The sequence below is a fragment of the Delphinus delphis genome, chromosome 2, assembly GCF_949987515.2.
Source record: "Delphinus delphis chromosome 2, mDelDel1.2, whole genome shotgun sequence".
Lineage (NCBI taxonomy): Eukaryota > Metazoa > Chordata > Mammalia > Artiodactyla > Delphinidae > Delphinus > Delphinus delphis.
The window spans coordinates 37295231-37319286 of NC_082684.1; the positions used below are offsets into that span (position 1 = coordinate 37295231).

The window sequence follows — 24056 nt, forward strand, 5'->3', positions numbered from 1 at the left end:
TCACCTACCCCGCTTTGCCCCACACCCAAGAGGCGGAGCGCCACACCTGCTCTGGAGGTGGGCGGGGACTGAGAGAGGGGTCTCCCCCAAAGGCAGCTGCTCCAAAGTCCAGGGAATCACCAGGTAACGGCAAGCGGGCCAAGTCCTTCCCTGCTCGGGGGGCTGCACGGTGCGCGGCCCTCCTTCCTGACCTTCTTTCATCTCCCAACTACCGACACCTGCTAGATATTCCAAAGGCTCTCCAAACAGGGGCAGCCACAGGCCTCTGACACACACACACACACACACACACACACACACACACACACACACACACACACACACACACACACACACACACACACACACACACACACACACACACACACACACACACACACACACACACACACACACACACACACTGCTGCCCAGCGCTGTCCCCACAGAAGCTGGGCTCTCTAGGGTCTGTTCCTACGGCTCCCCCGGCCAGCAGATGGTGAGTAGAGCTGGCTGAGGTCATACCAGCTGAGGACACCCCTCACCACACCATCGAGGCTTTCCTGGGGATGGGGAGGGTCCCTGAGAGGGTCTGGCCTTTGCCCCTCTCCTTCTGACCCTCCTGTCCCTCCCCAGAGACTCAGGGGCCCGGGCCCTACGCACCCTAAGGGAGGGCAAGGGAAGGCTCCCTAAGGACTGACTGTGTTCAATGTGAGCAACGTGGCTGCCACAGAGGCTGTGCAAAGTGTGACCAGGGTTTCTGGGCCACCCAAACCCAGGCCAGCTGGCTCAAATTCATTTTCCCTCGTGAATTCCTTTTGCTACCACCCAGGAATAGCAGGGGCCACCAAGTGTGGTGGAAGGAAAGGCTCTGGTTGCCAATGGAGCCTTCCCACCTGAATTCTGGGAGGGAGTCTGGACACACAGACTGAAGTCCAAAAAACTCCCTCGGCCTAGCCTTGGAAGGAAAGGAAAGCCCCTGGCATCTTGTTTCACTGGGAGGACCACTCACCCACACCTCACTGTCCCCACCACCCACAAGCTCAACCACTGCTCATGTTGCTTCTCAAACCTGGAAGGTGTCCTAGACATTCTCTCCCTACACAAATTTGGTCAAATCATCTCCCTCAGAAAGGCCTCCCCAACCATCACCAACCCATCCAACACACACACTATTGCAGACTCTTATGTGCAAGTTTTCCTTCCAGACTAGATAATAAAACCCAGTGGGCTGGGCCTTCTTTCACCCCCAGAAGGCAATGCACACACTAGATGCTCAATAAATTCCTACGGGATTGTGCCTAGAGCACTTCACCACTCCCACAGTCAGGTGAAAGATAAACAGTAGTCAAAGTCAAGACCTGAGCCCGTTCCTCCTAGTCTAATGAGTTTCCACATTAGTCACTGCCAGCAAGTTTCCGATCCACCAAGAGGCACGCAGGAGCAGTGACTGCTCGTTCACCCCAGCAGTCCCGTACCCTAGCCCCAGACGAGGGACTGGAGCAGGGGTACAGCTGCCCTGCCATGCCACACATTAAGTGACCAGCCACAAAAACTGGGAGAAGGGGAAAGTGGCCAAGGGACCACTTTGCAGTTTGGAGAAGGGACTACAATAAAATGGCCCTACAGATACCCCAGGAAAAGCAGTCCACCAGGAGGTTTCACAGAAACATGTACCGAAGGCAAATGAGAATAATTAACGTTGATTAGAAATTGCTGTTGCTCTCAGCCAGGGTAGGTCAGCTTGCTCCCAGCACAACTTGTAACTAAGAAGGAAAACGACAGACAGAATGTCCCCAGAAGATGGAGGAGCTAAAGACTGTGCTAGAAATCATAGACACCTCCAGTGTTCCCAGAGACCCTACCTCTCTCATCTCTAGGTCAAAAAGGTTCACAGGACCACCCCTCCTTATCAGCAAAATTCAGGGACCCAATGCTACAAATGAGCCATCTAGTTGCCCCCCTCTGCCCACTGTAGGGGCTGCTTGTTTGGAGCCCTCTCGGCTTGAACCACACTTTCAAGAGTTGCAGCATTTACTATTGCAACAGGTTCAAAGGCATTGGAGAATCTCAGCTGGAAGCAAGTGGGAACACAGGGACCCACTAGATCTGAGTTGTCAGAAGAGAAGGAGAGAATGAGCAAGTACGTGAGTACGTGGGAGTCCAGAGCAGAGGTTAAATGCACTAAACGGATTCACAGGCATTGCAGTCAGGCAGATGTGGTTTAAACCTCAGCTCCTCCGTTCTGCTGGCTGTGTGTGGCCTTGGGCAGGTCACTTGACCTGACCAAGCTTCAAGTTCCTCACCTGTAAAATGAGCACAGCAGTACTACCAACCTCGCTGGTCTCCAAGATTGAGATGATACAAGTAGAGCAATTTGTACAACTGACACACAGTAAACCCCCCATAAATGGGAGCGATGAGGACGATGGATGAATCACTATTTGCTCCACGGCACCAGGACAAGAGATTTTTCTGACGTGTGCCTAGAAAAGTTGACCTACATCTCAAATCAATAGTAAAGATATGGGTTAAACCTGGTGAACCAGCATGACCTAACCCTCCCCTCCCCACTCACCCCACCAATCATCCATCATCTATGATCCCAACATACATTCGGACCATGATATTATAAGGGCAAACATAAAGCAATTAGGCTGGAAAGGAAAAAGTCTGATATCTATGCCCCACAGAAGGTCAAACCAGAGGATGAAGTATGAGTCACAGTCCTTTGCTGTAGCAGGCAGGGCACATTCCTCAGGGTTCCACAGGTAGAGACCGGCATGTTCAGCTAGGAGGGGAACAAAGCCATGGGGCACAACAGGCCTGAGGAGGAACAGAATGGAAGGTGATGCGAGGCAGCAAAAGCACAAAGAAGTGATCAGTAGAAACCATCCTTGACACTGGTCCTTGGGTTTTAAAGAAAAAACACAGTCCATCTCCAGGGTGGACATATGGGAGAGCCAGCACGTCACAAAGACATAAGGTACTGGGGAAAGCCCCATTTCCTAAGTCACAGGGAATATCAAAGAGGGCAAAGCAGCAGAATGTGTATGAACAGCCCTGGGACTCCAGCCAGCACAGCTCAAAACCAGGGCTAGCTCTGCTCCTAACTCGCTGGACGACAGGGAGCAGGGCAGTGAGCCACCTGTACCACAGGGTCTACCGCTCATTTAGGGATTAGCACTGCTGGCCCGTCCCAAGTCATAAGCTTCAGAATTCACTGAACCATAGATTCAAGTATCTACTTTGCACAAGGACATTGCAGCCTTGTGGGTGACACAGAAATGAATCACCCACAGAGCCCACTCCCAGGAGCTGATATTCTACCAGGAGAAACGAGACAAGCACATCAATAACAAAAGAAAGCAGGGACTTCCCTGCTGGTCCAGTGGTTAAGACTCCGTGCTTCCACTGCAGGGGGCAAGGTTCGATCCACGGTTGGGGAATTAAGATCCCACATAATAATAACAAAAGGAAGTAGAGGGTGGTGTTGGAGCCATGTGGGAGGTCAAGACAGCCTCCAGTCTGGGAATCACTCAACACTTCCAAGCATGATGCTAGGCCCTAGGGATATTGAAAGGAATAAGACACTGCCCCTCTATCTTTGAGGAAGAGAATTCTAGAAGGAAAAATAGTCATATCTGGGGAATTCCCTGGCAGTCCAGTGGTTAGGACTCTGCACTCTCACTGCCCAGGTTCAATCCCTGGTCAGGGAACTAAAATCCCACAAGCCACACAGTACCAAAAAAAGTAATAATAATAATAACAAAATCATAATTTAAAAAATAGTTACATCAACAGATTATCCACAAAGCAGTGCCTCAAGTGCTGAAACAGGAGTACACATAAACTCCGCTGACAGAAGCGGGAGTAGCAAATGCCACCTGGGGGACCCGGCAGCTTTAAAGGAGGTGAAGTTTTAGCTGAGTCTTGACTGATAAGTAAGCTTCTGCCAGGTGAAGAAGAGCTCTGAGGGCATCTGGTGCAAGGGTGGCAGCATGGGACAGTGGGGTCCCGAAAGGACCTGGACCACTCAAGGACCTGGGGCGTCTGGCAGCAAGTGGCGAGGCTGGAAGGCAGGCCGAGGACAGACCGAAGGAACTGTGGGGAAGGGCACACCCAGGCCAGGCCTGGAAGAACCACCACCGAGACTCCAGGAGACAAGGTGTGAGAAACTGCCCTAAAAAGGTACAGACCGCCAGGTGGGGCTATGGCCTCAGGGATCTATACAGCCAGTGTGTTCATGAAGAATCCCGAGGCCCAAGAAGGTGCTGACTGTTTACAGAGAGCTTCAAGGAGGAAAGAGACAGTCAGGGAACATATGCTAGAAAGAAGTATGACACCTATCCCAACCCCTGTGAAGGGGGAAGAAACGAGGCCCCCAATAAATGTGGAGATATGAACCTACACATAAATGCAATGCTCCTAAAAGCAGGGGGAGAACGCCAAGTCTAGGAACTGAGATACCAGGGCTTAACCAGAGGGAATCTCCCACTGTGATTCTAGAACAGCAGCTCCCAGCTGGCCTGGGGGAGCAGTCAGTGTACAGCTTACCACCTGACGGTTTTTCCCTTCCCCAAAGTCTCACCTTCCCTCCCCAAGCAAATGAGAATTAGGGAGGCTCCCCCAAACGCACCTTGGTCTCCAATTCCAAGCAAGAGCACCCAGACCCGGAAAAGTGCGTAAACGTGAGCAGCCCCCTTTTAATGAACTGCTACCATCAGTCATGCACCCTGGTCCTCCCTGGCACTCGGGCACAACAGCAAGAGAAGAGCTCCAACCAACACCTCCTCTTTGCCCTGGATGCTGACCTTGAGCCCGGCACCCGACCCAGACATGTTAGGAAAGTGGATTTTCCAAGTCAGAGCTTATAGTCTCACACAAGGTCAATTCTCAAAGGCAGCCAGCCCTTTGGAGAGCAGGGCCTCCTGCACCACCCTGTCCCCCAGGGATCCCTATCCCACTGCAGGAGAGAGGGAGAGGAGAGGGCCCCTCTCCACCCCACAGCACCTGCCCCCACCCCCCCAGGTCCCTGCCTTCCCTTCTAAGGGGCCTCAACCAGGGAGGCCCGAGAAAACTCATCCAACCAGTTCCCTGGTGGGAGGAGAGCAGCTTTCTCCCTCAGCTGAGAGGTTACACAGACCAGACTTCAGACGGGGGGGGCAGCTGTCACCAAACCCCAGATTCTTGGACGAGCGGGTACACACATGGCATGGAGTGGCATGGCCCAGGCAGCAGAGTCCTGCTCCTGGAAAATCCAGGCCTTGATTCAGGGCTGAAAGTCAAGCCGAAGCAGAGTGGCAATCTGCCCCCTGACCTCCCTGCTCCTGCAGCCCAGAGCTCTGCAAGTGGTGGGCACTGCCCCGGCCTGGGCACCAGGGAAAAGACAGGGTGGGTGGGGAAGAACTTCCTTTCACCTGCTCCACTGCCAGCCCTTGATTTTATCCAAAATAACCACCCTCTGTGGATTCTGAGAAAAGGAAACTTCAGGAAGAAATGGGAGATCAACTCTGCTTTTCCCAGTACGTGCTGGGTCCCTCTAGGAACAGCCCAGTTCTCTCACCACACAACTCCGAGTGTTCAGAGATCAGAAGCGCCTCCGAAGCCCCTTGCAGAACCACTTGCAATCGCCTCTAAGAGGAACACAGGATTATCTTGCTCTTACCGGGCCTCGATGGACAAATCCACTGGAAGAAGCCAGGACAGGATTAAAAAGAGACCAACTCTTCTACACCCATCCTTAGTTTCTGAAGCCCCAAGGGAGACATTTACCTTTTGCCCCAAAGCCTGTGGCCAGCCAGATTTTTCACAAGAGTTTGGCAAGACTTGGAGGCCTGGAGTTGGGATAGTCCTGGTCATGCCCCACTCACACCCCATGGCCTGGCCCAGCCCGGCACCTACCGCTTTTCTCCAAAGGGCTCCCGTCCGAGCACCAGGAGAGCCGCGTGGGGCCGGGGAGCTCCATTCTCCCTAAGCACCAGCAGTCAAGCAGTTAACAGGCTTGGGGCGAGCACAGAGCTGCCACCAACAGCCTTGGGAATTAAAGCGCCCGCCGCCTCCTGCAAAACCTCTTCAATAAACGTCCTATTCAGAATCAGTTGCGCGTGTGGGTCATACTTTCTGCATTTCTTTCATTCCTGACTCCTGGGGGGCCCCTAACAGAGGAAATGGAGCTTCCCACCCCAACTCAGCAGGTCCCTGGCTGGGTGAGGACCCAGGTCACAGGCGGGCAGGTGAGAGCCGCCAGCCGCTGAGGACATGCAAATATCTATAGCAATTAAAGTCAGGGGACATTAACTGCAGGAAGTCAAATACTGAAGACACTTGAACAAAGCCAGATCATTCAGCAGCACAACAATAACCCATTTATGCAGCTCCTCCCTCACCCCAGGACCTCAGAGCCTGAGAATATTAACCCTTACAACAGCCAGGGGCAGAGGGGAGGGGCGGCAGGCAAGGATTCGGTATTATTTCCCCGTTTTACAGATCAGGAAACTGAGGCACAAGTGGCTCCCAAGGTGCCGGCCTGGAATAATATCTACTAGCATTTTCTTAGGGTGTAGCAGGCATTGTGCTAATGAACACATTCTCTAGGAACTCTCCTTACCATAACCATATGAGGCAGAGCCACTTACTCACTCACCGAAAGCTGTGCAGCAAGGCAAGTGGGAAAGCCAGGGTTTGCTGGAATTCCAGTGCTTGTCACCATTCCCCAACCCCAAAACCAACGGGGCCAAGAGGTACAGCCAAAGACGAATGGAAAGGTGCCATCCTTAGCCCACATCACGGGCACGCCCGCAGGCACTTTCTGCCCTTTTACAAGTAACACTATGATGCTCAGACCAAGTTCCTACAGCATGGGGCAACCTCAGAAGGAGGCCAAAATGGAGTCACCTGGGAATTCGTAACTTGCAAATAGATCCCTCCAGAAACCACTTATGTGACGGCATGTGACCCAGGGGCCAGCACGCAGATTGCCTTCTCTACCGAAAGCTCATAGCAGAAGCGCTAATCTACACAGCAGACTCACTGAGTGGGCAAGCGTCCTAACCTATTTTCTGGTGTGATGTCTTCTTAACTCAATCACAGCCTCCTAAAGGTAAGGACCAGATCTTCCCAGGGTTTTGTGCATTTTCTTCCCCCAGGGCTTCTGGCACTCAAATCCCTACTACTGATTTTAGCAGCTGTGGAACTCATGCCAGAAGAAGGCTGAAGCACGCAGGATGGATAGTATTTTCTGGGCTCTTATAATGGGATAAGAAGACATCTCCAGTGGAGGTCCAGAAAAAGGTTTGGGGATGAAGAGGCAAACTGTTCACCTCTGCTGCCTGGTCAGACTCAGCCCAGCTGAAAGTTGCGGCATCGGGGCTCAGATGACTTCCATCTAAAAACAGGACTACTCAAGCTCACTCAAATTTATGGACAGTATAAACCACATGCCAGGTGCTGGGGACGTAGCAGTGAATAAGACAAATCCTTACTGGGGACTTCCCCAGCGGTCCAGTGGTTAAGACTCTGGTGCTTCCAATGCAGAGGGCACGGGTTCAATTCCTGGTTAGGGAACTAGGATCCCACATGCCACGTGGGGTGGCCAAAAAAAAAAAAAAAAGACAAATCCTTATGATCATGGAGCTTACATTCCAATATGGAGGAAGGTCACAAAAGATAGACAAATAGCTAATATATTTCTGAATAGAGATGCGTTAACAGTGATAAGATAAAACAGAAGAAAGGCAGTAGGACTGGGGGCTGGAGACATTTAGGGAGGCCTGGGAAGGCTCTGAAAAGGTGACTCTTTGGCAGAGACCTGTATGACAGGAAGCAGCCAGACATGCAAAGTTCCTCTGCCAGTCTTTTCCTCTACCTCACCTCAGCCACTCACCCACACATTTGATATGTCCTGGACCTCATCATCACAATAAGTGCAGACCTCCAAAATACCTTGCTTTTAAGCATCCCACTCTTTGCAACCCAATGAAGAGGAGATCAGTATAAAAATTACAAACCACACAATAAAACAAACCATGACAAGCGAGTCAGAAGAGGGAACATACTGGTACTCCAAAAGCTAGAAATAAAAGAAAAATCTGAAAAAGACTTTGAAAAAGTACTGAATGGAAATAAAATACAGTTGACCTTTGAACAACATGGGGCTTAGGGGCACCAACCCCTCACACAGTAGAAAATCTGCATATAACTTTACAGTCAGCCCTCTGTATCCACAGTTCTGCATCCGCGGATTCAACAAGCTGCGGATTGTGTAGTATTGTAGTACATATTTATTGAAAAAGATCCACATGTAAGTGGACCCACGCAGTTCAAACCCAGATTTTTCACGGGTGAATTGTATACAATATTGACATTTCAAACCCAATAGGTACGTTCAACAGAAAATCAAATACAGCTAAAGAAAGAATTAGTGAAATGGAAAAAAAAACTGAAGAAATTATCCTGAAGTAGATGCAAAGAATAAGAAAATATAAACATTAAGAGACAGAGGTCCATAGAGTTCTATAGGAAGAAAAAGGAAAGAATAGGGGAGAGGCAATTTTCAAAGACAGAATGTATATGAATTTTCCAGAACTGAACATAAAGCATTTGTCCTCATATTGAAAGCACAACTAAGTTAAATTTAAAAGAAGTTCACATTTAGACACATCATCCATAGTATAAATGCAGAACATCAAAGACAAAAAAGAACATCTTAAAGGATTATAAGGAAATACCATGAACAACTCTATGCCAATGAATTAAATAAGTTAGATGAAATTCCTAGACAAATCCTTAGAATGACATAAGCCAATGACTGACTCAGGAAGAAACAGAAAATCTGAAGAGATCTGTTAATAAGAGACTGAATTAATAATTTTTAAACTTCCAATAAAGAAAAGCTCAGAACTAGATGGCTTCACTAGTGAATTTACCAAACATTTAAAGAATAAATAGCAATTCTTCACAAACTCCTCCAAAAAACAGTAGAGAAAGGGACACTTAACTCATTCTATGAGGCCTGTTATCAAGACCAAACAAGATATCACAAGAAAAAAAACCAGCTACAGTCCAACATCCCTTATAAGTGTGGCTGTAAATATCCTCAACAAAATACTAACAAACTGAATCCAGCAACATATAAAAAGGAGTATACACTATGACCATGTGAATTTATCCCAGAAATGCAAGATTGGGTTAACATCCAAAAATCAATTAATATAATTTTAAATATTAATAGAATAAAATATAAAAACCACCTGATCACCTCAATAGACCCAGAAAAAACATTTGACAAAATCTGACACCCTTCCATGATAAAAACACCACACAAACTAGGAACAGAAGGGAACATCCCCAGTCTTACAAAGAACATCTACAAAAAACCCCACAGGCGTTTCATCTTAATGGAGAAAGAAGGAATGCTTTCCCAAGATTAGGAATAAGACAAGAATGTCCCCTCATGATACTTCTATTCAACACTGTACTGGATTCTAGCCATGAAAATTAGGCAAGAAAAAGAAATAAAAGACATTCAGATCGAAAAAAAAGAGGTAAAACTATCTGTATTCATAAATGACATGATCTTATATATAGCAAATCCTAAGGAATCCACTAACAAAATGATTAGAACTAATGAAAGAGTCCAGTAAGATGGCAGGATACAAGATCAATACACAAAAAATCGTTTCTACTCCTGTATACTAGTAGTGCACAATCCAAAAAATGCAATTAAGGGGAATTCCCTGGCAGTCCAGTAGTTGGGACTCCACGCTTTCACTGCCAAGGGAGCAGGTTCAATCCCTGGTTGGGGAACTAGGATCCTGCAAACTGCATGGTACAGCCCACCCCACCCCCCCAATGCAACTAAGAAACAAAACAATCTCATTTATAACATCAGCAAAAGCATTAAAAACTTTGGAATATATTTAACAAAAGGAGTGTAAGACTTGTATACTGGAAACTATTGAAAGAAACTAAAGACCTGAATAAATAGAAGGACATCCCATGTTCATGGATCAGAACACTTAACATTCTTAAAGTTAGCAAAATTGATCTACAGACTCAATCCAATCTCTTTCAAAATTCTAGGTGGTATTTTTGTAGAAATTGACAAGCTAATCATAAAATTTGTATGGAAAAGCAAGGGAGCCAGAAAAACAATCTTGAAAAAGAACAAAGTTGGAAGACTCACAGTTCCCAATTTCAAAACCGACTACAGGGCTTCCCGGGTGGCGCAGTGGTTGAGAGTCCGCCTGCCGATGCAGGGGACACGGGTTCGTGCCCCGGTCCGGGAAGATCCCACATGCTGCGGAGCGGCTGGGCGCGTGAGCCATGGCCACTGAGCCTGCGCATCCGGAGCCTGTGCTCCACAATGGAAGAGGCCACAACAGTGAGAGGTCCGCGTAACACACACACACACACACACACACACACACACACACACACAAAAACGACTACAAAGCTATAGTTACCAAGGCATAAAGATACACATATAGATTAATGCAACAGAATTGAGAGTACAGAAATAAAACCTCACATTTACAGTCAATTGATTTTCATTAAGGGTACCAAAACCATTCAATAGGAAAAGAATCGTCTTTTCAACAAACGGTGCTAGGACAACTGTATATTCACATGCAAAAGAATGAATTTGATATCTAGTTCATACCATACACAAAAATTAAGTCAAAATGAATCATAGACCTGAATATAAGAGCTAAAACTATAAAACTCTTAGAAGAAAATATAGGGGTAAATTTTTGTGAACTTGGGTGAGCAACGGTTTCTCAGATACAATAGCAAAAGCACAAGCAACAAAACAAAACAAAAATAGATAATTGGACTTCATCAAAATTTAAAACTTGTGTTTCAAAGGGCACTATAAAGAAAGTGGACTAGATCATTTCACAATGTATACAAATATTGATGGAATCATTAAGTTGTACACCTGAAACCAATAATGACATATCAATTACACCTCAAGTTTTTTAAATTTTTAAATTAAAATTTTTAAAAGAGAGAAAAAAGAAAGTGAAAAGACAAATCACAGAATGGGAGAAAATATTTGTAAATCTGATAATAGACTTGTATCCAGACTATATAAAGAACACTTACAACTCAACAATAAAAATTTTTTTAAATGGGCAAAAATTTGAATAGATATTTCTCCAAAAAACATATATAAATGGCCAATAAGCACAAGAAAAGATGCTCAATATCATTAATCATTAGGGAAATGCAAACCAAGACCACAACTAAATCTACTTCCTACTCACTCTAGGATGGTTAAAATTAAAACCATGTTCAATAACAAGTAATGGTGAGGATGAGGAGAAATTACAACCCTTGCACATTGCTGGTAAGAATGTACAATAGGGCTTCCCTGGCGGCGCAGTGGTTGAGAGTCCGCCTGCCGATGCAGGGGACACGGGTTCGTGCCCCGGTCCGGGAAGATCCCACATGCCGCAGAGCGGCTGGGCCCGTGAGCCATGGCCGCTGAGCCTGCGCTCCGCAACGGGAGAGGCCACAACAGTGCGAGGCCTGCATACCGCAAAAAAAAAAAAAAAAAATGTAAAATAGTGTAGCCTATTTGGAAAACAATGTAGCGATTCCTCAAAAAGTTAACTTGTAAATAATCATCTCCCCATAGGTCATATAGAAGCTAGGGGATCTGTATGCTGAGTACAAAAAGTTGTACACAACTGTTCATAGCAGCATTATTTATAATACCAAAAAGTGGAAACAGCTAGAATGTCCATCAACTGATGAATGGATAAATAAAATGTAGTATACCCATACAATGGAATATTATTTGGCAATAAAAAAGAATGAAGAACTGATAACATGCCACAACAGGGATGACTCGAAAACATTACATTAAATGGAAAAGGCTAGTCAATAGAACTATATATTGTATGAACTCATTACGTAAAATGTCCAGAATAGGCAAATCTAGAGAGATAAAAGTAGATTAGTGATTGCCTGGGGCTAGGGGATGGAGGAAATAGGAAATGATTACTAAAGATACAGGGCTTCTTTTAGGGGTAATAAAAATGGTTTAAGATTACATAGTGGAGAGAATTCCCTGGAGGTCCAGGGGTTAGGACTCCGAGCTCTCACTGCTGAGGGCCCAGGTTTGATCCCCGGTTGGGGAACGAGGATCCCACAAGCCAAGCAACAGGGTCCCCCGACCAAAAAAAAAAAGATGTGGAGATAGCAGGGGTGGTTGCACAACTCTGAACATATACTAAAAACCACTCTACATGGGTGAATTTAAGATATGTGAACTATATCTCAATAAAGTTATCAATCAAATCTTAACAGTAACAAGTCAGCAGGAAAAGCATAGACTGTTCAGTAACTAGTACTGGAAAAATTGGCTATTGCTCTGGAAAAAATAAAATCAGTTCCATCTTACAGGGTTGAGTGGTTCTCAACCTTGGCTGGACATAAAAGTCACCTGGGGCATTTCATAGCCACGCCTAGGCTCCACCCTGAGATATTTTAATTTTATGGGTCTGATCTGAAATGAGGCTCAGACAATCGTACTTTCTTAAAAAGCTCCTCATGAGGCTTTCCTACGTAGCCAGAGTTGAGAACCATTGTCACATAAAAGAAATACATTCCAGGTGAATTTAAAATGTAAGTGTGGAAGCAAAATTTAAAAAGAAAATAGACTAAATATGTTTCTGTAAAATCAGAGTAGGAAAAGATTTCTTGAATAAGACGCAGAAAGTATGAACAAAAGACTGGCAAATCTCGCAACATTAAAATTAAAACTTCCCTATGAAAAATGGCATTAATAAGGTTAAGACAATCCAGAGCTATATGTAATGAATATAACCTATAAAAGATTATTTATTATCATTTATTTAGCATACATAAATATATATATACTTTTTAACTCCTAAAAATCAACAAGAAAAAGAAAATGGCAATTAAAACTCTGAAAAAGTATCAGGAACCTCTAACTTGTCACAGGGTGGGGAGCTGGGAGCAAGGGAACAGACGCTGGAGACTTTTCACTGTATTACCTTTCAAGGTCTGAATCATATAGATACATTACCTGGTTAAAATTTATTTTTTTAACGTAAAGGGCAAAGCCTCACAGAATAATAAACATGGCTAGCCAATAAACATGAAAAGTGCTCATCCCTATCTTTAATCAAAAGCGCTTATTTAAAAAAACAATTTATAAATTAATTTTAAAATACCGTTTTACATCTACCAGATTGCAAGACACAATCCCAATATTAGTGAAATAGGGGCACTCATGTTTCTGGTAACAACATAAATTGGTTACAAATCACTCAGGGACATGATTTGACCGTATCTTGAAAAGCAAAATTTATAACCCAGTAATCCCACCACTGATACATATGGTAGAGAAGACTGGCACATGGATGATAAATACAGTTATTACTCAGAGAGGTGAGAAAATGGAATCAACCTAAATGTCTGTCCATAAGGGAATTGTAATATGCAATAGAAACCATATAACAGTTCACCGAATAAACTAGATTTAAATATTTCAACATGGGTAAATCTAGACAACAATGTTCATTCAACATGATGCTATACAAGTCAAAATTAAAACAACATGAAACTATAAATTACTTAGAGACAACAGTAAAAAGTATAAAAACATTCATAGAAATGATAAACACCATATTCAAGAGAATGTTACTTCTGGGGCGGAAAGGAGGGAAGAGAAAGCTATTAGGAAGAAAAAGAAAGCTTCATTTGCATCTGTAACATTCTATCTCTATAAAAAATGAGAGAAGTAAATAGGATAAAATTACCATTTGCCAGATCTGGATGGTGGGAACATGGGGGTAGGGGTTCCTACACAGGGGCGGGCCCCGCCACCCTGGAGACAGACTGGAACAACCAGCACCGAGACTGCACAGCACAGCATCTTTCAGCAGCGTCCAGAACCAAAACAAAGGAACAAAAGCTCCTGACGGAAAGAGGCCTGGGATTTTTGAAATTGCAGCTCCTCCCTATCACTTTCTGGCCTCAGCAAGTGTTGTGTGGCACCCAGGCAGGTGCTTAAAATGTAAATGTATTAAAGGCATTCTTGTTTCCACTGAGGCAAGCGTCCTTTAGGATAACTGGCAGTCTGCTATGGGTGGAGCTGAATTAAGTTTGGGTCCATCCTGGCTCCACAGTAACACAGTAAAACCTTGACTAGCCGGAACCCCTGCAGAGAGAGCTGTCCAAGAGCCATGTTTTCAAGAGTGTGCCCGGTTTCCAAACAGTCTGGGGTAGAGTTCAGTGCACGTGCTCCAGAGTCATTTAGAAGTTCAGACCTCATCCCTGCCAAGTCTTAGCTGAGAGACCTCAGAAAAGTTACCTACCTGTGTGTGGGGGTGGACTCAGTTTCCTTATCTGTAGTTGAGGGTACCACCACTTATTTTTTGCCTTGTTGAGAGGACTAGTGATATTACCTAAGTGTCAACACTTTTAAAACTTTTAGTCTATCTGACTGGGACATCTTTTAAAAACATGTTACACACTTCCTTCCCTGCCTTCCTAAACAGTCAAGGGAACAACATTTAACCTTTTCTTGATGACTCAGGGTCACAATTACCAGCAAAGCATCAATTATCAAAATAATGATCCCCCCAAGGGCCAAGGCGTGCCAAGCCATTCCCCCTAAATAAATGACCCCCGGCTCTTACGCTCGTGCTTGCTTTGCATAGTGTCTTGATCTCTGTCCACTCTCAGTGTCAACTCTCAGTTGCACTGTGGTCATTTTTCCTCTCTATGCTGGTCTCTTTACACTCTCCTTTGCTGCTTCCTTTCAGTTGCGGGCTTGGAAATAGGATGACACAACTCCTATATAAGAGTTAAACAGGGCTTCCCTGGTGGCACAGTGGTTAAGAATCCACCCGTCAAGGCAGGGGACACAGGTTCGCGCCCTGGTCCGGGAAGATCCCACATGCCGCAGAGCAACTAAGCCCGTGCGCCACAACTACTGAGGCCACGCGCCACAGGTACTGAAGCCCATGCGCCTAGCGCCCATGCTCCGCAACGAGAAGCCACCGCAATGAGAAGCCCGCGCACCACAACGAAGAGTAGTAGCCCCCACTCACCGCAACTAGAGAAAGCCCGCGCTCAGCAACAATGATCCAAGGCAGTCAAAAATAAATAAATAAAATAAATGTATTTTAAAAAAAAGAGTTAAACAGGGTCTTAGGGAGCTGGTGTGAAAAAAATGCAGGAACTTGAGTCCTGGCTCATCTGGAGACCTTCTTGGCTCCATGCAGATAAGCAAGGCTACTGGGTGGCCATGTCCTGAATAGGGTAGGAGACGTGTTATGGGATATTATAGGACATATTATGGAATGAACTATATTCTAGACTATAAGCACACCCTACCATCCACTTTGGACACAACATTCATGGGGGCAAACTCTCAGCAGGCCCAGGAGGACTGGTCCCAGTGACCCCAGGCACCCTTTCACTTGCCCAGGCTGGAGGAATACAGAGCTGCCTGCCCCTGTGCCAGAGCAGCTGACCACAGGTTCAACTTCTTAGAATATTATACTCTATCCTAGATACTTCCAGACAGGATTAGAACATTTGTGAAGAGCATGAAAATTTCTCTAATTCCTAAAGGTTCATCACACAGTAGGGTTTTACTTATTCAACAAATATTTATTGAATCCTATTATGCCTCAAGCACTGGGGATGTAGCGACGCACAGGATAGAGACCACAAGAATACTGGTTCTCTTTTCCTTTCAATAAACACTTGACATCTATCGGTCAAGAACCTCTGATTTATGTGCACAGACACACACACACACACACACACACACACACACACACACACACACACAGTCTTGTGGCCTGGAGAGTAAAGGATACGACTTTTTAAGAGCTTCCAGTACCTGTAGAACCCATCTTCCCTCCCGAGATCCCATTACCATAGTGAAATAGACTTCACTCCTGTAGCATCTCTCCCTCCAGTCTCAGCCAAACTCCAGCAACCATCAGAGCAACCCCTAGTACCCTCCAACTCTATCTCCCAAAAGGCTACAGGCACAGTTACCATTGTGCCCATCTGTACCTCATTCAGGTCCTGTGGTTGGCCCAGAGTCTGCTCAGCACGAAACAGAATTTGAGAGTCCTTAAAAATCCACTCCTTGAGCTTAAGCCAGGAGGGCTCCCTCCCCAAAGGCCAGCAAGAGAACTATAAAAAGCCCATTCTCCCTTGGCTGGCATTCCCAGATGGCAACAACCCACCAAGGGCTAGGCTTGACCCCCACCACTGACTTCTTCCTCTAACTCCATGGAACAAAAACTGGAGCAGATGAGATCACCGAGCCCAGACTGCCCTCAGGGTGGGACCCCAGCACAAGCTCATCATGCCCTGTTGATTACACTTTACACTGTTCTCCATGCAATGTGGGAACAAAGATGACTCAGAGTCCCTGCCTTCAGAGAGCTGCTAATCAAAATAAGAACAGAGCAGAGACCCTGTTGACAAAGCCAGCCTTTATCCCAGACAGCCAGCACCCAGAGGGATGCCGGCATCTCTGGATGTACCTCCTCCTTCTGACCACAGGCTCGTTGACCCTACCCAGTTTTCATTCCCCTCTGACTTGAGGTCACCCAACATCATAAAAATGCCTGAGGCTGTTTGGACCTTCCCAACCACTTCCTCTGAAGCCATATTATATCTAGCTTTACCTGGTTTCCAGGCACCGGGAAGCTCCTTCACCACAGGGCCCGCTCGGCTGTCCAGCTCCTGCTGGATGGTGACAGGGCTCTTAGAGGGAGTGGTCTGGCTGATGACCACTCCCCCAGGACCCGCCCTCCACCACCCACCCCTGCTTCCTGAGCCAGGGCCAGGCCCCCAGGAAACCGCTCACCGCAGCTTTTGACCGCAGGCTTTGAGATCAGGTCCCTCCCTTTAAGGGCCCGGTTCCAGCAGAGAGGGGAAGAGACTCCTCAGAATGCCTGGGTGGAAGCAGTGCAGAGCTGAGCAGAGTCCAGCCGGACTCTGAGCATCATAGTGCCTGTCCATTCTGTTACTCTGGTCCATGGTGGACACTTCTTGAAACCTTTTCTGGGGCTGCCTCTAGGCCTTCATCAGAATCCTCTTGCACCTCTGCAGGCTCTCCTAAAACAGCTCCACCCATCTGCCCAGCTTTCCCCTGCCCCTCCCTCGTTCTCACCATCCCTTTCTCTCCCTCTCTGAGGGTACTTTATCTACAGGACGTTGGGGGAGGGGCAGATAGTCTTCCCAGCTGTGAGACAGAGAAGCCAGGAACGAAGGTGTGATTCACCAGGGCTGCTTGGAAGCAAGGGGAATTCCAGAGCAAGGGAGAAGAATCAGGGCTGCCCCCAGTTCACCCTGTCAGCAGGGGAAGCAGCACACACACCTGGGAGGCCCACATCCTCAACCCCTGAGCATCTAGGATATGGCTGAAAAGCCCCACCAACTAGAAAGTCTGCACTAACTAGGGTTTCGATTTTCACCTGCCTCTAATTCCCCACTTGCCTAATTCTTCAAACGGAAAGCTTTTCATTTAGGAATGGCATTAAATATCTTGGGCTACCCCTGCAGAATTTGGTTGGAGAAATAACAAAATAAAAGATTATCACTTACTGATGACCTCTGTAGGCTCTGCTAAGCCTTTAACACACGTTAGCTCATTGTTCAGTCTCACAAAGCCGTATGTGGTAGGTATGATGACTAACTCCATTTTACTGGTGAGAAACACAGGCTCAAAGGAGTTTAGCACCGCAGGGCTAGTAAGCTGTCAAGCCCTGCAGTGAGTTGCTTCAACTGGGTTACAAGAAAAGAAACCAGAGGGCCTTCCCTGGTGGCGCAGTGGTTGAGAGTCCACCTGCCGATGCAGGGGACACGGGTTCGTGCCCTGCTTCGGGAAGATCCCACATGCCGCGGAGCGGCTGGGCCCGTGAGCCATGGCCGCTGAGCCTGCGCGTCCGGAACCTGTGCTCCGCAACGGGAGAGGCCACAACAGTGAGAGGCCCTCGTACCGCAAAAAAAAAAAGAAAAGAAAAGAAAAGGAAGGAAACCAGAGATGAAAGGAAACTCCTCCTTCAGGTATTATCAAATAGCCCTTCCTCGGGATGCGCCCCAGGCCACCCCATCTAAAATGCCATCTCACCCCCTCCATGACAATTCACATCCACCCTCCCTATCATGTTGCTCTGCTTATCATTAACTTGCTTTCCACTATCTGTCTTGCTTATTGACAGCTTCCCCCCACCAGAAGCCAGCTCCATGAAGTCAATGACTGTCGTATATTTTGTTCATTGCTGTGTCCTCTGCGTCCAGCATTCATATATAGTAGATGCCAAAAAAACTGCTGAATGAATGAATGAATCCTTTAAAATAGAACTAAGAAGTGTGAGTGTAGGAAGAGAAAGAGCATGACCCATCCATTCAGGGGAGGAAAGATGAGAAAAGATGGTGAGAGAATCTGGCCAGGGGCAAGCTGGGGGCTCCAGCTGGGGCCTACAAGAGGAAATGAAGGTCTGCCAGGTCCCCTGTGGACTCCAGTAAAGCCTTCCTGCTGGCAGGAGTGATTTCCAGCTGCCAGGGCCCCAACCTGAGGGCTTCTGCTGGGGAGGGCAGGCTTGCAACCCTGAAACAAAGGCCTATGGACATGCAGCTGGCCAGAGAGGCAGGACTGAGCAGCGGCCTGGGCCAGAGTGGCAGCCTGGGATGGGGAGAGGGGGGCAAATGAGGAGCTGAAGACAGCCTTCAGTGCAGCTGCAAAGGCAGCACCCTCCCAATGCCCAGAGTCCCCTCAACCCTCAACACAACAGGGAATAGCTAGTTGATCTCCTGATTAACCCTCCAAAGTCAGTGCTCAGCCTGGGCTTGTAGCAACCCCCAGACTTGGAACCAGAGCCTTCACAAGGTTCCGAGGAGGAGAGTGGAGGTGAAGGGGCAAGCCATACATCTGGAACATAGCTCCTTTTCCCCTCCTGCCCTGGCCATCCCTCAGGCCATGGCCTTTGGCCACCTCCAGGGTAAACACAGTGACCCTGGGAGAGCTGTGGATTTGGTAAGGCAAATGTTTACCCTGGAGCTATTACAGGCCAGGGGTGTAAACATCCACCATTGGCTCCTGGTATCTACCGTCTCCTTGTGGCACACATGGGACGTATCCAGTAAATTGTAAAGCTCTTGAGGGCCCCTCCTAGCCACCGTGAGCCCTTCATTTTGTATAGGAGTTTATGCAGCACTTTCCATGTATGTGGCTTCCTTTGATCCTTACCACAGCCTCTGTGAAGAAAAGCAGGCAAGTCCCCAACTCTACTCATGTGGAAACTGAGTCAGAAAAAAGTATGTGACTTGCTCAGGTCACGTTGGGAAAAGCATGGATTAGACCACGAGGAAATCTGAGTTCTGGTCCCTGTTTGGCCAACAGGAGCCAGGCTCCAGTCACGTCACATCTCTGGGCTCTGCTGCCTGCATGTGTAAATGGCCTAGGCACATGGGAGGTGCCTTCCAGCCCAGATGACTCTAGAAATCTGACGCCATATACAGTAGAGCCAGGACTAAAGCGGAGGCAAAATCCTGTGCTGGGCTCCCATGCCAGTGCTCTTCCCACTCTCCCCAGTGTGCCACTTCTAATAAAACGCAGTAGAAAAGCCCAAGGCAGCTCTTAAGCAAACCACTTCCTCTGCTTCTAGGACTTGGTTTACCCCACGCAGACTCCCTGTCCCATCCCCAGAGCAAGACATCCAGGGATCTAAGGGGTTGCCCAGCCTTCTGGGAAGGGAGTGCAGGCAGCAGAGACAGAGGAGTATTAACAGCAGGAGATGAGACGAGGCATCCCAGGCCCACAGGGAAGAGGGTGAACAACAGAGGGAAGGGGTACACCTTTTTTGGGTTCTTACTCCCTAGGTTTTCTGCTGGAAATGGTTAGGGTGAAGTCACTCCCAGCTACGTCACTCAGGATTCCACTCCCAGTCCAGCAAAGGCGAGGCTAGAAAGGCACTTGCCTTAAGGGAGGCCGGCAATATGCTCAGTGGGGAGCCCTCGGGGCTGTCATTACTCTCCCTCATTATTTCTTTGAGCAAGGTTGGTGTGACTGAGCTGCGTGCAGAGGCAGGGCTGAGGAGACTCTGGGAACCCCCTGTCCAGGGTTCCCTGTAGGACGATGCAATCCGGATCGCCTCCTGGGGGCCCCAGAACAGGAGACAGGCAAGTGACTCCCGAGGGTGAAACTCTTACAGTGGCCGCTATAACACCGCCCCACCCCAGGCCACACCCCTCCAGCCTCCCACCATTACATTTCCCACTCCGTTCTTTCTTTTGTTTTAAAAAGCAGCTCCAAAGAGTAAAAGTAGCTACCTAAAAACGTCTTGAAATTTTCGAGTTTGCACGCCTCCTCCTAGCATTCCAAACCAAAGGGCTGCGAATAAGGAGAAAATCGACCAAACCGGTTTCGGGAGTGGGTGAGGTCGAGGGAGGCAGTGGCAGGCAGTGGCTTCTGTGCTTTCGGCTCCCCGACACCCCACTGCTGGCACCCACTCTAATCCCTCCAGGACGCGTGAGATTCCCAGAGCGAGTACTGTGTGACACCAACCCGGAACAGGCTGCTGGCGCCTTTGGGCTCCCGGGACCAGAGGCTCGGGTCCTTCCCCAGAAGAGTCCACCCCTCCCGGGCCCACAGTCCGAGGCAAGGACCAGCCCTCGGGCAAAAGAGCGCGCAGTGGGCGCGGGTGGGCGCCGCCTCGAGGGCTTCCCGGGTTTCAAACTGCGCCTCTTGGGAGTCACGGGGCGCATTCGCTCCTTTCGTTTCCGGGGTGGGGGCTAAAGGACAGAAAAATGTCTCCTTGCACGAGCCTCCCGCGCTCCAGCCGTCGGCCTGGAGGGTCGCCCTGGGAGGAGCCCACGCGGCCCCGGGCCCCTCTCTGCCGCGCCGAGTCCTCACCCCGCAGGGGGCTGGGGCGGGTGCCCGGGAGGGCGAGAGCTTCAAAACCACTCCGGGCACTGCCGCTCGGCCCGCTGCGCCCGCAGAGGACGCGGGGAGAACCGACGAACACTCACCGAGCAGCGGCCGCCCGGCTGGATCCAGAACGCACGGCGCGCGAAGCCACCCAGGTGCCGCCGCAACGCGGGCGCGAGTTTGAATGTCGCTCCGGGAAGGGGCCGAGGCTGCCGGCCGCTCCCGCCCACGGCCAGCCCCTTGGCGGCCGGGGCGCGGCCAGCTGCTAGCGCGGCCCCCGGGGACCCCAGCCCGCGCGCGCCTTCCAGCGCCCGGCAGGAAGTCGGGGCCGAGCAGAGCGGCAGCAGCCGCGGGAGGGGACAGGGAGGGCGGACCAGGAATTTTTCCAGTGGGTGGAGACTCGGGCCAGCGACTGGAATCCCGCGATTGGCGGCTCGGCGGGGGACGGGGGCAACCTCGCGGCGCTGCGAGCTGGAACCCGGGGTAAAGGCTGCGGCGGCGGGAGGGGGGCTTGCGCGCCGCTAATGATTAACGCCCGCGGGTGGGGCGAGCGCGCGGCCCCGGCGGTGTCCTCCCGGCCGAACGCTAGCCGCCCCCGAGCAACCTAGATGCGCTAAGACACAAAGACGCACGGGGTGGGGGTGGGGGGGGAACACACAGTGGTGTCACAGACCTGATATCACTGCCTCCCAAGAGGTCACCGGACGGCCAAAACAGCCCCCTTTGTACGGACAGGAAAGGGGGCTTCCAAGTGAGTCCTTAGTTGGGATCGGACTTGGGAGTCCTGATCCTACCAGAGCAGGTCACCTCGGCTTTTCTGAGCCAGAAACTCACGTCTTGAATTCCTCACCGAAATTCGGTTCCCGTGACCCTTTACAGATATAAATCCAAACCTCCGAGAAGCTGACAAGAAAGAGATGAAGAAGCCGATAACTTGGAGGGAGTCCACCACGAGACTGTTAGGTGGGAGAAGCAAGAGGCAGAAACCCGTGTAAATAAAGGACCCATTTTGGTAAAACGAAGAGAACCTGTCTCCTGTTTTTATGTCTGTCTGTAATCACGTGGGCATCGAAAGGTGCACACCTGGAAAGTGAGGGGCTGAGGACGCGACAGGGACACTCAATAAGGATCGGCTGCGTTTTGAGCAAGAGCATAAACTTTAAAACCCGAAGTAATTCATCAATAAATGTACTGAAAAAAAGATGCTGTCCCAGCACAGGACAGGGGAAGAGAAGCCCAGGATGGGAGGAGGGATGGGACACTGACATCAGAACCGCTGGGTATACTTGACATCCAGTAGAGGTAAGTGTGTCTAGTAAACGCCTAATATTCACGTTAAAAAACAAAATAAGCAAAAAAAAAAAAAAAAAGCCAAAAAGGAAAAGAAAAAAAGTTACTCCAGGCAAATGCAAGCCCTAGGTGATTTACAGGGAGGGGAGGGGCGTGCGCGGAAGGAAATGGCTTTCAGGTGACTTTGAAACTGGATCCTGGCGGAGGGTGGGGTGAAGACAGCGGGGCTCCCCTGGCTACCCGCGGCGGGGGAAAGTGGTAGGCGCTGGGCCGGATCGGCCCGGGAAGCTAGGTGCACATTCCTCAGAGAGGGAGGGTCGCACATTCCTCAGGGAGGGAGAGCCTCCTCCAACCTAGCAGAGCACTGCCCTCGCCGACTGCGAAGGTGAAAGAGATTGCGAAGGCGGGTGCGGGGTGGAGGGGGTCGGAGGTAAACAGCAGCCACGGGCTCTGCCAGATACAGCCCGCCAGGCTCCGGACTGGGGGGTGCGGAAAGTGAGAAGCCCCAGTCTCCTCCTGCCTTCCAGAGACAGTTCAGCCTCAGGCTTCTGCCGTTCTTTAATCCTGCTTTCTTCTCTGATCACCCGAATCCTATCAATCCCTTCCTGCCCATCTCAAATTCCAGCTTCCAAAGAAGGCCTCTGATTTAACTAAGCCCTCGGTGAGCAGCACCCCTCAGCCAGGGCAGGTAATCGCGTTACTGACAGTGATAATAACTAATTTAGTGAATGCTTACCATTTGTAGGGCTCCTGCTATGCTATTTACAAACATTGTCTCCCTCCATCCTCACCTCCGCCTTGTGAGCTAGTGTTAACGGAAATCAGCTTCATCTGCTTGCCGCTGGAAAGCCAATACTCCAGAGACAAGTGTTGGTTGGAAAAGAAATGTTGCTTTATTCAAGAGGCTGGCAACCTGGGGAGATGGCACGCTCCTGCCCAAAAACCAACGCTAGAGATTCTGCTCGCCCAGGAAAGTTTTTAAAGGGAGAATCATCAGGGGAGGGGGTCAGATTCTTTCTTACCTTCCACTGTGTGCAGACTTTCTTCTGATTGGTTGGTGATGAAGTAACAGGGCAGTGTTCCAGGAATCTTGTGCTCAGCCTGAAGTTACCATCCTCCACCTGGATGGGGGCCTTAGTTCCTGCAGAAGAACTCAGAAATATTGTTATGTGTGTTCCTTGAGTTGGAAACCGGACCCTGCCCCATGGCTGCACTATTGTTTCTTGAGTGCTCCTCCTGTGTTTCTGCACTCCCTTCCCTGATCAGCAGCTCTTTCAATCTGCCCTTTGGAACTCAAGGAAGATCCAGGACGCTGCATGAAGCCTATTTCCTGCAAACAAGAAATGGAGAACACAGAAAGGATTTGTACCCAGGAGGGCCCCACAGGGTCTTGCTCCGTTTCACTAGTAAGTATCCTTATCCCCATTTTACAGATGGGATAACTGAGGATAAGAAGAATCTAGCCACTTGGCCAAGATCACATAACCAGAAAAAGCCGAGCCTGACAAGATCCCAGATAGGCCCAACATTTGAGGGCTTACTATGTGCTGGCCGTTATTCCAAGTCCTTTATATGAACAATTGCAGTCACAGAAGAAGAAAATGAGGCAAAGTCACACAGCTAGTGTATGGTAGATCTCAGATTCATAATAGGGGAATGCTTCTCTTCACCATTATCTATTCTGCTTTCTTTTTGACACTTGTTATTCAGTTCACGGCTTGATTATAATATCTTGCTCTGTTTCTACTTGTTTTAATGTATATCTTATTTCTTAAAAAGAGTGTAATCTTTCCTTGTGTCAGAAGTCATATAGGATGTACTCAGCAGAGCAATACTGAACTCAAAT

The 24056-nt window shown here is 48.6% G+C and overlaps 1 protein-coding gene and 1 long non-coding RNA gene across 6 annotated transcripts in view; one reads left to right on the forward strand and one right to left on the reverse strand.

Annotated features, from left to right (window-relative positions):
• PLEKHG3 (pleckstrin homology and RhoGEF domain containing G3) overlaps positions 1-21219 on the reverse strand; it is a 42243-nt gene extending 21024 nt beyond the window's left edge. For 4 of the 5 annotated variants that reach the window (XM_069540441.1, XM_069540439.1, XM_069540440.1 and 1 more), the window contains exon 1: positions 21022-21127. The gene's annotated coding sequence lies outside the window, so the exon portion shown is untranslated. Of the gene's footprint in view, positions 1-21021 lie in introns of all 5 variants that reach the window. The other variant, XM_060004407.1, reaches the window with a different exon arrangement.
• Positions 19755-21933, forward strand: LOC132417739 (uncharacterized). The gene is made up of 3 exons (XR_011246360.1): positions 19755-20172; positions 20517-21075; positions 21800-21933. It is a non-coding gene; the product is annotated as an uncharacterized lncRNA (long non-coding RNA).
• Positions 21934-24056: the final 2123 nt, after the last annotated feature.